General features: G+C 40.9%; 1 protein-coding gene across 13 annotated transcripts in view; it reads right to left on the bottom strand.

Annotated features, from left to right (window-relative positions):
• Positions 1 to 15,712, bottom strand: part of SYTL5 (synaptotagmin like 5) — a 247,856-nt gene that overhangs the window by 17,403 nt on the left and 214,741 nt on the right. Inside the window, exon 20 of one of the 13 annotated variants that reach the window (XM_057537777.1) lies at positions 9,430 to 14,024. The exons of the other annotated variants lie outside the window; for them this stretch is intronic. The gene's annotated coding sequence lies outside the window, so the exon portion shown is untranslated. Of the gene's footprint in view, positions 1 to 9,429; positions 14,025 to 15,712 lie in introns of those variants that run through there. 13 annotated transcript variants of the gene reach the window in all.

Raw genomic sequence — 15,712 nt, 5'->3', positions numbered from 1 at the left:
AATAATTCTTACTGCTTCATCAGGACTTTTAAAAATGAAAGTGGTGTTTTATTTTCTTACTGTGTGTGTATTTAGGCAAAGAAACTGAAGTGCTTGCAGTTTTACTCGCCATTGCTTCTGGACCATCGAAGCAAATGTCAACACAGTGGGAAAAAGTAAATAAGGAAAATAGCTTTGGCCTTGCCGACCCCTCGAAAAGGTTTTAGGATGCCCAAGGGCCTGCAGACCACACTGTGAACTGCTGCCTTAAACTGAAGTGCACTGATTGTGAATATAATTCTGGAACGGTCACAGAGGCTTGAGTAGGAAGGCGTGTGAGAATAACAAAAATTGGGCTTTTTTCTCAACTCTGGCAGGAGTCATGGACAGTGTGCCTTGTAGAGACCCAAAGCACAAGGGAAAATCCCTTCAAATTTGCTGCATCTGTTCCTGTTGTCTGCAGCTGTCTTTCTTTCTTTCCTTTTTTTTGGCCGCGCCATGTGGCTTGTGAGGTCTCAGTTCCCCGACCAGGGATTGAACTTGCACCCTCGGCAGTGAAAGCACGGAGTCCTAACCACTGGACCGCCAGGAAATTCCCTGCAGCTATCTTTCTATCAATAAATTCTATAATCCTTCACTAATTTAATCAGAAATGAATAGCAGGGATGAACGGACTCTTTTGACCCATCGAGAATCCAAACACTGCATACACATTATCTCATTTAATCTTCACAAGAAATCACGAATATTTCCTCTCCTTCCTGCTTTACTTGCTTTTTAACAATATTAAATTTGGAACCTGGAGTCACAGAAGAGATACTGGAAGTTTCCCCTTAGCTTAGTGCCCTAAGGGGTGTGTCTTTTTCAGCAAACGTCATACTTAGCCTACCAGTTCTCTCAACACCATTTGTGTCAGTCTTTCTTAATCTCGGATGCACAATGGAATTACTTGGGGAGTTTTAAAAAAGATTGATGCCTAGGTGCCATCCCCAGAGATTATGATGGAAGTTCCCTGGGTGCAGACAGGGCCTGGAGAGACTTTACAAGGGGATTCTCATGTGCAGCCAAAAGTGTAAATCACTATTTTGGATGAGGTGTGAAGGATGCCGGTATAACCACTGACATAAACACTTACCAAAGTCATTGCTTCTTTGCCTATGGCCAATGTTTAGAGTTTGCATTACAAAGTTAGAAGCATGCTTATCTCATCTAAAATATAGCACTTGTTTCTCCTTAGGAGAAAGACAGAGAAATGATGCAAGGCAACTATCTTTGTTAATCAGAATCAATTTTACTGGTGAATGTGCAGCGTGAAGATGGATTTCTCGTATTTAAAAAAATTTTTTTATTGAAGTATATTTGATTTACAATGTTGTATTAGCTTCTGGTGTATAACAAAGTGATCAGATACACACACACACACACATATATTCTTTTTCATATTCTTTTCCATTATAGTTTATTACCAGTTATTGAATATAGTTCCCTGCGCTATACAGCAGGACCTTGTTGTTTATCTACTTTATATATAATAGTTTGTATCTGCTAACCCCAAACTCCTAATTTATCCCTCCCCCACCCCCTCTCCCCTTTGGTAAACATAAATTTATTTTCTATGTCTGTGAGTCTGTTTCTGTTTTGTAAATAAGTTCAACTGTATCATATTTGAGGTTCCACATGTAAGTGATATCATATGGTATTTGTCTTTCTCTTTCTTAGTACACTTAGTATGATAATCTCTAGGTCCATCCATGTTGCTGTAAATGGCAATGTTTCATTCTTTTTTATGGCTGAGTAGTATTCCATTCCATTCCACAGCAAAGGAAACCACAAACAAAACGAAAAGACAACCCAAGGACTGGGAGAGAATATTTGCAAATGATGCAACTGACAAGGGCTTAATTTTCAAAATATACAAATAGCTCATACAACTGAATATCAAAAAAACAAACAACCCAATCAAAAAATGGGCAAGAACGCAGCTGGAGAAAGCCCTCGCACGAACCGAAGACCCAACACAGCCAAAAATAAATATAAATAAATAAATAAATAAATAAGAAAATCCTTTAAAAAAAAAAAAAAAATGGGCAAGAGATCTAAATAGACATTTCTCCAAAGAAGACATACAGATGGTCAATAGGCACATGAAAAGATGCTCAACGTCACTAATTGTTAGAGAAATGCAAGTCAAAACTACAATGAGGTACCACCTCACACCAGTCAGAATGGCCATCATTAAAAAGTCTACAAATAACAAATGTTGGAGATAGGGAACCCTCCTACACTGCTGGTGGGAATGTAAACTGGTGCAGTCACTATGGAAAACGGTATGGAGGTTCCTTAGAAAACTAAAAATAGAGTTGCCATATGATCCAGCAATCCCACTCCTGAGCATATATCCAGAGAAAACTCTAACTCGAAAAGATACATGCACCCCGATGTTCACAGCAGCCCTATTTACAATAGCCAAGACATGGAAGCAACCTAAGTGTCCACTGACTGATGAACAGATAAAGAAGATGTGGTATACATACATCCATACACACGCGCGTGCACACACAATGGAATACATTTCTATCATTATCATGTCATTTCTGAAGATGCTCAGCCTAAGGATTTGTTTTTCTGTTTGTTCCATGGCTGTGTCGAAGCTCGGGGGAAATTTAATTTCTGTGCACAGAATTTGGAATTTTGTTTTGTTTGTCTGTCTCTCTCTCCATCAGAAGTGACAAGTTTCCCTGTAGGATGATGTTGTACTTAGGCAGCAGTGCCCTGGGACTAACAAACTGATTTCAAATGGGACTGAAACACTGTCATCTGTCTGACCACAGAGCAAATCTGAATCCTTCTGAGTATCTTTCGATGCGTCTGTGAGTCTCATGGAATTCCATTTGACTCCTGGGCAGGGTATTAAGTGGGTTTCTGATGCCCTCTGAGAGTAAGCATGGATTCAAAGGCTTGGAGAAAAGAGTCACCTCTTTCTTGGAAAATTGGAATGGGAAGAAATACTCTCATTTCTCAATAAGTGGCAGCAATTTAGAAGACCATCCTGTGAAGGGACTGCTTTCCAAGGCCCTCTAGAGGAATGCTCCTTGGAGTATAGTCTTCCTACTGGCCACTGGTCCCTGGACCATTTATTAGTGGTTCACAAAGAGATAGGGAGCTGGCCCCAGAATGTAAATCAGTAATGTCAATAAATGCATTATTTAGTTTGATATTTTTTGATAGCAAAACTTTCTCAGCAAAGGAAGCAGCGCATTGATTTACATTCTGATGTAAGCTCCTTATTTTATCATGGACCAGTGCTCTGAGTTGCTTTGCTCCAGAGGACGGCCAGAGGAGAGACACTTGTTTCTTCCTCTCTGTGGGAACAATTAGGAACTTAAGAATTAGAAAAAGGAAACACAGCAGATTTTTCCAAAGGCACAGTAGCTCTTGTACTAGTCTGAGTAGCCTGTTATTGCTAGATTTCTGTAATCAGACAGCCTATGCAGATCGGGTCACTAGTTTTGCTAAAGAGTTGGTAAGTTCTAGACAGGCAGCCTAGACTAAGTAATGTCTTAGGCCATAAAGAAGGCCCATGGCTGTTAAAATAGGCTTGGCCAGAACATATGCCAGTTGTCACGTAGGGCAGTGAATGTGAGTTAACTGCAACTTGTGAGGGCTCTGATGTGTTCCCGGACCATTCTCTTCTTGTAGAAAGCTCTGAACTCAGTTCATGAAGAGTCACAAACAACAGTCAGTTGGCCTGCTTCACCAAAAACCAAATTGTACCCAGGTCGGTAGCTGTTTCTTTGGAGTCATCTCATTTCAAGAGAAATGGAATGACTCAAGAGCATTCTAATGTTTTAGCTCTGGTGTAACAGTTAGAAGTCCCGGGCAAGGACATGACCTTGCCATTGATTACCCATCTCAAGACTAAGAAAGAGCATCTAAGCACTTAAGAAGAATCAATGTTGATTCTGATTTTTGAAGTTCATTCTGAATAACACGCAATCTGTCACAGCACTCCACTGTATCTGTCCTTTGAGGTGAGCTGCACTGTGAATACTAATCATTCATTGGCTCATTCATTCACCAGGAGTATATTGCAATTAGCATACCTCATTGATCCTGAGATGCACTTTTTTCCCCCCATATTTTAACATCTCTGAAGTGAAGAGTGTCTTACAATCAATGACATTTTTTGAGTCTAAGTCCTGATGGGAAATGGATGGCAGATTCTAGTGGGAATTGAAGACGACATAATGAAAGGATTACTTATAACAGGTGAGCATGGTAAAAGGAACCATTAAGGGATACTGAGGCACTCCAAAGCTAGTAGCATCAGAGGACATTTACCACCCTAGGCCTGAAGGGCAGGCGGAGGGAGTGATTACTGGAACTCAGAGAGAACTCTGCGTATAGTTTTAGGACAGACCACCTAAGAAGAGCTGTGATAGAGGAACACAGCCTTTAACAACCCTCAGCTCAGCAGGGAAGGAGCACAGGGAATAAATACCCTGAACTTTTTCTCCTCCTGTTCTCTCATCTCCCACTATTGGCTACAGTTGGCCAAACCCGACTGAAAACCAGAGGGTGAAGGAGCAAAGCACAGTTTCGAAAACTGCAGAGAGGGACTCTGGTCGGGCAGACAGAGATCACCCAGCACAGTTCACCCCTTCTACCCTCAGCATCTACTCTTTTGTCTGAATAAAAATCTCATGTCCCCATCACCTACTGAAGTCAGCAAACTAGAGCCAACAGCCTGGCCGTTTGTTTTTGTCAATAGCGTTATTGGAACACAGGCACACACATTTTTAACATATTGCTTATGGCTGTTTTTGCTCCACAATGGCAGAGATGAGTAGTTGCAACAAAGGCTGGACGGCCCATAAAGCCTGAACTATTTACTATCTGTCAGATACTATCAGAACGTTTCCCGACTGTCGACTACTGGATCAGTTCGCTCATACGCCCACCTGAAACTTAAAATCTTAGCTACCACCAGCGTTCTTCCCAGAAGCTAGTTGGAGAAAAAAGGTGGAAGAAACAGTTAATCAAGACCAAACAAAGATGCTTCAATCCCACTTATGTAGCTGGTCATGAGATCTGCGTTAATAATCATTTCAAATTCTCCTGACTCTCTGCCAGCACTTCAGCTGAATTGTTTTACCTGGAGGATTGACCCAAACCTTCATTCGGGAAGGATCTGATTCCTTAGTGGCTGTTTTTATTGGGTTGCTGCAGTTTTCCCCTGGCCAGGATGACTGAGCAATGGAGTACTGAGAGATGCCTCAATAAATCCCCTGAGCTCTGGCCATAGTTCTCCTTGTAACCATTGCGGATGAGCAACGCAATTTCCTCTTGATAATCACCTGAGCTAGTACAGGTAACCTCTTCTCTACCTGTAGGTTTAGTGGTGTGAGGAGCCCTAGATATTTAAGAGGCATTCTCAGCTTCCAATATAATAGAACCATGACTGTTTCCTATGTAAAAATGCTAGTGCCTTCCTTGGACACCACAGCCCTTAGGCTCACTGAACCCAAGTTCATGCAGACATATAGGAAAAACTACTTAAGTAGGCTATTAGGTATAAGAACGAGAAGGGCCATCCCTCTTTGCACATCTTTGTCCCTTAAGCCATGGGTTTTGGCTACAAGGGCTACAGCACCATATTCTGGCTGCTGATTTAAAGCATATACTCTATCACGTAAGATTCTCTCCAGCCTCACTAAGCATTGTATATCAGCTCATTCTATAACTGAGCTTTGAGTAAACCATTCCATTCTTCTATCAAACCAGCTATTTTCAGGTGCTCAGACACATGGTAAGACCAATGAATTCCATAGCATGAACTCCCAGATGCACTTTCTTCACTGTAAATTGGGTTTCTAGGTCAGAGGAGAGACCATGTAACGTCTTCTTTGAGTCTAAGTATAATGGTGCATTCACATGACAGAGAACAGTTTATCTTTACTCTCTTATCTAAGAAAAGATCACCATCTCTCTGGTCTTTGCTACAATGGGCTCCAGAGGAGTCCTGATTGTCTTTACATATGGAATAGCAGACTCATCCACCATATTGATGGCATTCTTGCTACTCCAGATGTGCTGTCTTTACCAGAGCAAAGCAATAAAGTCTCTAGTACCTGGTACCCAAATACTGACTGGGAAAATGTTTTTTCATTCCTATCAGCAAAGATAATCAGAAGCAGGGGTGTCTATTGTAGAGACCAAAGGGAATCTTTTTAAGGGAACACACTTCTTTCAATGACCATCTTTGCACATTCTGAGAAACCTAAAAGAGAAATCCCTCTTAATTTCTGGCTACCTGGTTTTTTTCTGGGTATTAGAGGCACAAAGATCGGAAGATCATTTTTTTCCCATTCATTCCAACAGACTAACTAAGCATCTATTACTTTGCCACATGCCTGTAACGCTCCTCAAACACAGAGCTAAAATTCTATTTTGAGAGCCTACTTCTTAAGAACACCCCAATACCAATTACTGTATCAGTTAGGGTCCCAGCCAGAAACAAATGGAACACTGAAACTGTGACTGTGACATTGAGGAAAAATTAATAAAAAACTATTTATAAAGGTGTGGTCAAGGTTAAGGGAAAGTAATGAGGGATGGTGAAACTGGCCACAGTCGAGGACTTTACCACTCATAGGCCTGAAGGGGTGAAGGGAGGGAGTGGTGACCGTAGGTCCAACTGGAGGAGAAGGCCACCTGCCAGGGGCTATAATCCTGAGCAGAGGAATGTAACCCCTGGCACTTTGTGACCCAGCAGGAAAGAGCCAAGGGAAGAACTGTATCAATCTCACTTTCTTCCCACCATTTAATCTCCTACTGGTTCCTTCCTTTGGCCAATCCCAACCCAAATCCACAGGGCAATGAAGCAGTTCATTAAGGTTGGCCTCTTGGGGCATAGAGCAGTGTGAAGAAGGGCAAAGAGAAAAAAAAAAAGCAGAGACAGAGGTAGAACATCCAGAACAACATCTTACAGTTATAATTGGCTGCATTTTCCCCCTTTTTTAGTGGTACCTGAAGCCCTGCTGCACCTTACAATCAATGGCTTCTTAAAGTCAATGAATTTCAGCATGCACAAGGTATCAGAGAACTTTAGAACTCGAGGGAATGTTGGATTGCACTTAGTCCAAGCCCCTCAGTTTATAGAGGAGAAAACTGAGGCTCAGAGAGTGGAAACATCTTGCTCAAAATCCACAACAAGTAGCAGAGCTATTACCCTCTTTCATCCTTTTGCAGGATGAACAAAAATGTATTCCTGACTCAGGCCTCACGTTTTTCACTGGCCTAAGCCAAGCTGGTCTCCAAATGCTTTTCTCCATACCTGATTAACATCAGCCACACAAGTGCTAAATATTGACTGACAGTAGAAGAGACATCATCTAGAAGATGTCTGTCCGACTGGTATTATGAAATAGAGCTTTTATGGGCTCTACTTCCTCAGGCTTAGAGGAGACTGTATCTGGGTTCAGTCGGTCCTCATTGGATTCAGCAGGTTGGAAGACTCATCCATAATAAAAAAAAATAGCCAGGTCTTTGTTGCACGTACTCTGAAATGAGGTCAGCTACACACTGGGGAATGTCTTCAGGATAGTAACAGGAGAACACAAGAAAAAAAAGGATGCTAGTAAGCATGCATGTGTTTATGGGGAGAAATCAAAATCGAGGAAGAGAAAGGACTCAAAGAAAAGACTGATTGCAAATCAAAACTACAATGAGGTATCACCTCATACCTGTCAGAATGGCCAACATCAATAAGTCTACAAATAAGAAATGCTGGAGAGGGTGTGGAGAAAAAGGAACCCTCCTACACTGGGAATGTAAATTGGTGCAGCCACTATGGAGACAGTATGCAGTTTCCTTAAAAAACTAAAAATAGAGCTATCATATGATCCTGCAATCCTACTCCTGGGCATATCTCCAGAGAAAACTCTAATTCAAAACGACACATGCACCTCAATGTTCATAGCAGAACTATTTAAAACAGCCAAGACATGGAAGCAACCTAAGTGTCCATCAACAGATGAATGGATAAAGAAGATGTGGTACACACACACACACACACACACACACACACACACACAGAGGAATATTACTCAGCCATAAAAAAGAATGAAATAATGCCATTTGCAGCAACATGGATGGACCTAGAGATTATCATACTAAGGGATGTAAGTCAGACAAAGACAAATATCATATGATATCATTTATATGTGGAATCTAAAAAAATGCCACAAATGAACTTATTTACAAAACAGAAATAGACTCACAGACATAGACAACAAACTTATGGTTACCAAAGGGGAAAGGGGTGGGGGAGGGATAAGTTAGGAGCTCAAGATTAAAATATACACACTATTATATAAAAACAGATAACCAACAAGGACCTACTGTATAGCACAGGGAACTATACTCAATATCTTATAACAACCTATAATGGAAGAGAATATTAAAAAGAATACACACACACACACACACACACACACACCTGAATCACTTTGCTGTACACCTGAAGCTAACACAACATTGTAAATCAACCATATTTCAATAAAAATTTCAAAAAAAGAAAAGACTGATAAATGGGGTGTGTCTTAGGCCAATGTTCACATCAACTACAACTAACAGTCTTTTAAGTATCAAGTACCTTAAATATCAAGGTCCCGTCTGCCATATTCTCTACACCAGTGCTTCTTAAAGTTTATTGTGCTTGCAGATCAACTAAGGACCTTGTTCTAATGAATATTATGATTCATTCTGGCTTGGGACCCAACATTCTTCATTTCCAACAAGCTCCGAGGTAAAGCTAATGCTGCTGGTTCATGAATCACACTTTGAGAAGCAAGTCTCCAGCTCATAACAAGCACAGAATTTCTATCTGGGGTACATTTTGGTGAAGAACGAAGAGCATGGGTTTTGGGATTTGAAATGGGGAGCTCCACGTAGGGTGAGGCTCTATTATACACTAGTTGGGTTACTTAACCTCTCTGAGACTCATGTCTCTTTTTTTTTGGTCCTTTGTCTTTTTAAAACACAGATAATAAATTAGATAACAATTTGTAAAGCCCCTGACGTACACTAGGTGCTCAATAAATGTCACTTCTGATCCCGTCCCTTGCCACTACCCATGATTTACCGAGGGGAGGGCAAAGGGAGTGATGGGGTCAGGGTTCAGCTTTACAGGAAAATAAGTGAGCAAGAACCAAAATGAGGGTTAGATTCAACAGCTAAGCACCACGAAGAGTTGTTCAACGTCATCCTAGCCTTAGAAACAGACACCAGATAGCCATCCAATCTGTGTGTCTCAATTCAGCAAATGAGCTTCGCTCCAAAGACAAATAAGTATAAAAACAGGACAGGAGGAATAGGTGATACACAATGCATCTTCAAGGATATGCATCTTCAAGTACCCAGGAATAACTTGTAATAGAACACAGGAGAGATCTTAGGAAAGTGAATTTAATGAAAAAGACATTACACTTTGCAGTAAGTACAGAGTGGCACAAAGCTTTGGTCTGGGGTGCATATTCCATACAGAAGCTTAGAAGTAGGCATGTTAAGTGTTTAAGCATTGCTACTAATTTTGTACTATATGTGGCAAGACAAGTAAATAGGAACAGTCATTTGTAGCCAACAATAGAACCAAGAAAACTAGCAAAATGAATGTAGACCTCCCATCATCTCCAGGGAATTTTCTTTCTTTTTTTTTGGCCGTGAGGCTTGTGGGATCTTAGTTCCCTGACCAGGGATTGAACCCGGGCCCTTGACAGTGAGAGCACAGAATCCTAACCACTGGACCGCCAGGGAATTCCCAAGGGAATTTTAAAAATATTATTGTTTCTTAGATCTTTTAACCTTCTCTCTCTCTCCCCCCCCTGCCAAAAAACAGTGATACTGTATCGTGCACTTAAAAATTTGTTAAGAGGGTAGATCTCACGTTAAGTGCTCTTCCCACAATGAAAAAAAAGACATAAATGAGTTACCAAGCCACAAAAAGGCATGGAGGAACCTTAAATGCATATCAATAAGTGAAAGAAGCAAGCCAGAGGAGGCTATATCCTGTATGATTCCAACTATATGACATTCTGAAAAAAGGCAAAACTATAGAGACAGTAAAAAAGACCAGTGGTTGCAAGAGGTTGGAGCACAGGGGATTTTTAGGGCAGCAAAATGATTCTGTATGATAATGTAATTGTGGATACATGATATTAGGCACTTCTTAAAACCCATACAACTGTGAAACACCAAGAATGAACCCTAATATAAACTATGGACTTTAATTAATAATAATGTACCAATATTGGTTAATCAATTATAATAAGCATACCACACCAACGAAAGATGTTAATTACAGGAGACACCTGCAGGGGGAGGGGAGTGGTAGTATATGGGAACTCTTACTTTCTGCTTAATTTTTCTGTAAACCTAATACTGCTCTAACTTCTCAGTCTAAAGTCGATTAATTTAAAAACAAACAAAGAGATCAACTTCGTATCAGAGCAGGAGCTTAGGAGAGTAAATTGGCAGCCAAAGCAGGCGGGTGCCAGGGACAAGGCAGATATAGGTGACCTGGTCACTGGCAGAGTTTGGAAAATTACCGCTCATGCTTCTTCCCAAGGAGAGCTGCCATTCCAATGTCCCAGTAACCCAGTGATCCTCAGCTGTCCTTAGGGTATTGAAAGTGTGTCTTCCCTCCCCAGTCCACTAAACCCTTGGACTCATCTTCAGGCCCAGAGCAAAGCAGCCTGCCTGTGACAACTACACTCAATCCAGGAATGGGGACCTAGCGCATTCAGAGTTGGGCCAGTTCTTGCCCCGATGATGTGGTGCCCGTCTCAGAGGTTCTTTAAATATTTGTACACCGTTGATTTTGAGGAATCCTGCCTGGTGGAAGGGATAAAGGAAATCTCCAATGGAGGGGAATCTCCAGTGGAGGCAAACCCCCTTTTCCCTATGTCCTTAGCAATTCATGCCTAGACCAAGTTATATCCCCCATTCAGCAAAACAGAAACCCTGTCTCTAATCAGACCTGTCTTTCATCAACCATGAATTGCTCTTCAGCTATGGGGTCCCCTCCTCACTTATCTACTCAAGCAGACATTATTTCTTCCTGCTAATACCATACTTTTCTTGAGAGGAGTTCCCCACCTCATTACCTTTTCAGGGATGTTTGGTACCCCTTAAAATTTGACACCCTGGGAAGCAGCCAGGGCAACTCCCTTCCCCCCAGCCTGGCTTTGTGCATTCAGATGCTTTGCAAACAAATGACTCTAACAGAGCTGGGTTCGGAGGTGATAGGAAAGAGCTGAAAATTAATAATAACATTCCTATTAATCCAAGTGGCATAAAGCATTGAGGGCATCTCCTAAGGTTCTGGGCTGCACCCCATCAGTCAGAGGCACAATGTAAGATGATATTTAGGAATCAAGGAGGACAAATTAATTGTGGGTAGTGAAGAAGGTCAAAAGCAAGAAGATTCAGGAAAGTCTAGACATTTCTTTCTTCATATCAACTGAAAGCCAATGATCTCTCTTCAAAAATGTCGATTTATGAATAATGAATATTGGAAAGGATGGAAAAGAAAATATATTCCCAACACTCAATCGCTCTAACTACAGTTCAAACATAAATGACTGACATCAACTGTTTTGTGGTGGAATGGCTCCCTTCCTTCCTTGTTTCCAAATGTGAAAGATTTAAAATGTGAAAGATTTAAAAAATTTTACTGTTAGGACTCATCAATTCCCATGGATCTGCACAAACAAGTTTCAACTTTCTGAAGACAAAATGAACCTGTGGCTAAGTAGAAAAACATGCTTAGAAAGGACAATCAGATTCCTTTCCCAAAGTAAGCAGATCTAACAATAAAGGGATAAAAAGAAAATATTTTGATTCAAATCCATATCTAGTTCTCTGCCCTTCTATGGACTTTTTTTCCTCAGCAAACGCCCATGATTTAAACTTTTGCTATAACTATTATAATAAAATATTTTACTTGTTTTATTAGTGTCTGCCTCAATCAGAGAAAAAGGAAAATGATTAGAGACAATTATCCTCTTGTGCTGAAATACTGGAAAGAAAAGTATGATCTACTCCCTATATGCATATTTTGTCACTTATAGGCAATACTAACTATATATTCTACCTCCCTTTTCCAAGTATGAAAGGAACCCTCTGCTGGAATAGTTCAATAAATTCTAATGTGGTAAATGAGGTACAATCGCTAATATTTGAAACACTATGTATTCCTCATAATGCAACAGCAGTTTGTATTTCTATGGAATTTCTTTTGAGAGAATGGTAAATTTCCTTCTGTAGATGAAAAGTGTGATTCTGAACAACATCCCTGTGAAGAAGGTAGGTTTGATCTCCCTGACATAGGGGATAAGCAATGGGCCATAGAAAGAGATGGTCATTACACTGAAAGAACGTTAAGGAAAAGGGTGCAAAGATAGTTTGCTTATGGGTTCCACAACATCTTAACAAAAAACTGACCAGTTTTTCTCTCCCTCAAATTAAACACTTTTGCAAAACTTACTATCTAATCAGATGCAGTAGGAAATTCCACAATGCGTGACATAGCAAAGTTAGGGGGTTTTTTTTGTATTGTTGCTGTACACTGGAGACCACTTCATTGTACATAGAATGATTAAGACCTAGCCAAGCACCCAGGAAAAGAAGGGCCTAAGAGATTATGAACTACAGATTGCTATCTCTAGATCACTAATAATGACTTTTTTTTTTCACAGTGGGTTAAAATTTACAAAGCATATTCACATATATTACCTCATTTGATATCTTCAATTACTACAAGGCAGCCCAATTATCCCTATTATACAGGCAACTAGATCAAGGCCTAGATTGGATAATTAACTTGACTGAGGTCACATGGCTAGTAAATAGTCAAGACTTGAGCTTATGTCAATCTGAGTTCAAGTTTAGGCTCCTTCCACCTCACCATGGTTGCCTTGCAATTAATAATGTCCAGGTTAGCCAAAGCCAATCTGTCATCATGATGTAGAGTTGGTCCAAATAATATAGTCAAGATAATTTGTCCTCTAATGCAGTCTTTCTCAAACTGTGATCCACTTGTATTAGAATCACCTAAGAAGCTCGATAAAAATGATGAAGTTTTCTGGAGATTTTGTTCAGTAGGTTTGGAGCAATGCTCTGGAATCAATGTATTAAATTCGCACCCCAGATGATTCAGATAATCTTTTGGAATCCTTGATGTGGCCCAATTTCCACGGCTCTTGCTCAAACCTTGCAAGATCTGATTTTTGTTATAGTTTGGCCTGTATAAACTTCCTCGTCCTATTTATTTTCTTTAATTTCAGAGGCCATAAATATACCATTGTGGGAGGAAAGCCCTTCTGCCAACTTCTAAAGGCAATGCTCAGTTTAGTGTGAAGTATCTACATGGGAGAAAAAACAAACACTGATCGCAGCCCAAAATGCCACAGTATTTCTTTCTGTGGTGCTTCTGGGACTTGGTATCTTCATCCACTTTGCTTCTAAAAGTGGGCTTTGCCCTTATTTTTTCCACAGGTTTCTCCTCCCCTGCACAATAGAAACCTTGGGGTAGCAGGTGATGCTGCTGCTGATATTATTGTGAATCAGGGGGGCTCAATTCACACATTAGTTATGTATCAATACTTAATGATGACTGGTCATATATTTGTTTAAATTTCTTAAGGAAAAGGACGCCAAAATAAAAAGCCCCATCAAAATATCTTTGCTGTTGGTGCTTTTGTGACCTGGAAAATCTACATCCTGATAATTCCAATGACAGTAACAACATATGCAAAATGAGAGCTGATACACTGGATCTTCCACATATCCTGCAGGTGCTATTTACAAACTGAATGGATAAAGTCAGGCTTGTAAGGTTGCCCATGTCCCTTTACAACTTGTCTGATTCAACTGAGGGAAAATTGAGGGCTGCTCCAAATTATGAGTAGGATCCTCCAGGCAAGGCCATGGCCTCTTCTGAGAAGCTGAGATGCTGGGCTGGAGAGCACACTCTGTGCTTTTACCTATGCCAAGAGAAGCTGGAATGAGCTGTTTAGGGTTGTAACTAAAGTACTTATAGAAACGTTGCTTTTAAAAGACCAATCGGCAATCACAGTCGGAGATTTTTCTTGATCTATGTGGGTTCCAGTTTCCTTATCTGGTCTAACATTCTCTGATGTTACTCTTTTTATTCATTTTCACTTAATCCACAAATATTTTCAAATTACCTACTCTGAACTAAGCACAGGGGATACAGCTGTGAAACAATATAAATATAAATATTGCCTCTGCCCTTCTGAATCTTACATTCTAGGGATGTGGTGGGGAGTGAACTGACACAGGCATTAAAGGACTCATTACGTGAATAATTTATGAAAATTACGATGTACGTAATGAAGGGGAAAGAGAGGCAGGCTGTTGTGACCTAGTCAGGCAGAGGGGGGGTCAGGAGACGATTCCCTGAGTAGGTAATGTTCAAGACCTGGATGATGAATGGAAATCAGGCCGATGAGGAGAAGGAGCAAGCAGATTCCTTTGCAAAGGCCATGAGATGGAATAATGGCTGGCACGATTGAGAAGCAGAAAAATGCATTGCGTGGCCGCAGAGCAGGGGAGGGAAAGAGGCATGGCCCGGGGTGAGCTGGAGAGGAGGAAGCAACCATCTCAGACAGGGCCTGGCAGGCCCTGAGCAAGAATTTGGATTTTATTCTCAGGGCAATAGAAAGCCACGGAGGGTTTTAAAGCATGATCAGATGTGTGTTTTAAAAGATCACTCTGAGGATGTACAGAGAGACAATGAATGATGAGAAAGTATAGCTGGCGGTAGAAGTCGAATTTAGGTGGTAGGTATAAGTGCTCACTGTAAAATCATTTCAACTTTTCCACATGTTTGAACATTTTAAAATAACATGTTGGGAAAATCTGGCCACCCTATGGAGAGTGGATTGAGGGAGGGCAAGAGTGGCTGCAAAGATAGCAGCTAGGAGACCTGTAATAATCGTAGAGAGGCATAATGGTGGCTTGTACTCGGGTGGTGGCATGGAGATGGTGAGAACTGCACAGGCTTTTGAGATATTTAGGAGGTAGAATCAATATGATTTCCTGATTGATTTTGCCTCGGGGTAAGGAAGAGGCATAAATCAAAGATCACTAATTTGAAAAGATATATGCACCCAATGTTCACAGCAGCACTATTTACAATAGCCAAGGTGTGAAAGCAACCTAAGTGCCCATCAACAGATGAATGGATAAAGAAGCTGTGGTAGATATATACAATGGAATATTACTCAGCCATAAAAAAGAACAAAATTTTGCCATTTGCAGCAACATGGATGGACTTGGAGGGCACTATGCTTAGTGAAATAAGTCAGAGAAAGACAAATACTGTGTTTTCACTTATATGTGGGATCTGAAAAATAAAATGAATGAACAAATATAACAAAACAGAAACAGGGGACTTCCCTGGTGCAGTGGTTAAGAATATGCCTGCCAATGCAGGGGACACGGGTTCGAGCCCTGGTCCGGGAAGATCCCACATGCCATGGAGCAACTAAGACCGTGCATCACAACTACTGAGCCTGCGCTCTAGAGCCCACGAGCCACAACTACTGAGCCCACGTGCCACAACTACTGAAGCCCGCACGCCTAGAGCCTGTGCTCCACAAGGAGAAGCCACCGCAATGAGAAGCCCACGCACCGCAATGAAGGGTAG

This window comes from Balaenoptera acutorostrata, chromosome X (assembly GCF_949987535.1).
Source record: "Balaenoptera acutorostrata chromosome X, mBalAcu1.1, whole genome shotgun sequence".
Taxonomy (NCBI): Eukaryota; Metazoa; Chordata; class Mammalia; order Artiodactyla; family Balaenopteridae; genus Balaenoptera; species Balaenoptera acutorostrata.
The sequence above is the reverse complement of the archived record's forward strand: the minus strand, read 5'-3'. Positions and strand labels throughout refer to the sequence as shown.